Here is a 1,123-nt window from a genome sequence, read left to right as displayed (position 1 = left end):
TCTGGTGTGTTAGGTGTTGTTATGTTCCCTGTTTCCTGATTCTTTCTTCACAGTTCCCAGATTAATTTTATACCAAGTTTAAAAATATGGTTTTTATCAGAGATTGGTGTTAAAGCCAGAATTTCCTGTTACACACTGCCCTCTAGTGGGCAAATAGAAGATCACAATTTTAATATTGTCTACTGAATGTTCCCCACTGAAGATTATGTAGAATTTAGAATAAAAAATTGAGATAATTGTCCGAAATATGAAATTAAAACGTATAAATATATATTATTTAAAGAACAAATTACTGAATACACGGATAATGAACTGTGCAGTTTGGTATCTTGTTTTTATTAACCAAAACTATCTAGAATATAATAAATATATATATAATATTCAGTCTATGAAAATGCAAGTCATTATTTCCTTGGAGGAAACTTACCATAAAGTCCATTTAGTAGATGTTCTAGAGCTCTCTCTTATACTAGATGATCATCAGGAGATTAAGTTTGCCCTCACAAAAAAATTGATGGCGTGATGATTGTGTGATATGATCTAAAGCGCCACCTTGTGGTGCGTTTCAACTGAGGTTTCCACCTCAAAAAGTAATCATGACAGGACACTCAATATATAAAATAATATATATCTGATATAATGTATATAATTTATACAACAGTTAGTTCCGATCATGTCATTTGACTAATGGAAATTAGTGCTGATACAGAGTACAACAGCACTGGGACTTTAGCTACATGTATCACTCCGCGTCACAGGTGTTCTGTTAACTGTTAATTAGCGTTACGCTAGCGGTCGTTATCTAGCTTTAATTGTTTTGAAAAAACGTATGTGGTACGTAAACGCCTGCGTGATGACGCAACCAGCGTGCTACGCAGGCGGGGGCGTGGCCAGCGGCTGTAGCTGCTGCGGCTATGGGCAGACAGAGGCACACTCAGAAACAGTGCGGCAGTTTGAGGACACTCCTCACAACTGTTGTTTTTCTCCCTCATAATCAATTAAACGGATATTTCATCACAACACGTAACTAAATTGGTAAGTAATAGTTATCTGCAGTATATTTTAATTCAAATGACGCAGCATAATGTAGGTTTTATCGGCTGAAGACAGCTAACGGCTGCGG

At 36.5% G+C, this 1,123-nt stretch overlaps 1 protein-coding gene across 6 annotated transcripts in view; it reads left to right on the top strand.

The window, feature by feature from the left end:
• Positions 1-910: 910 nt before the first annotated feature.
• The window catches only part of LOC111670347 (inositol polyphosphate-4-phosphatase type I A-like), a 41,760-nt gene continuing 41,547 nt past the window's right edge, over positions 911-1,123 (top strand). For all 6 annotated transcript variants that reach the window (XM_087179492.1, XM_023427054.2, XM_087179494.1 and 3 more), the window contains exon 1: positions 911-1,035. The gene's annotated coding sequence lies outside the window, so the exon portion shown is untranslated. The remainder of the gene's footprint in view (positions 1,036-1,123) is intronic.

This window comes from Seriola lalandi, unplaced genomic scaffold (genome assembly GCF_002814215.2).
Source record: "Seriola lalandi dorsalis isolate HSWRI2012SDOR001 ecotype SW California unplaced genomic scaffold, Sedor1 jcf7180002054850, whole genome shotgun sequence".
Lineage (NCBI taxonomy): Eukaryota > Metazoa > Chordata > Actinopteri > Carangiformes > Carangidae > Seriola > Seriola lalandi.
Note: the sequence above shows the minus strand (reverse complement) of the source record. Positions and strands in the feature narration are given on the sequence as shown.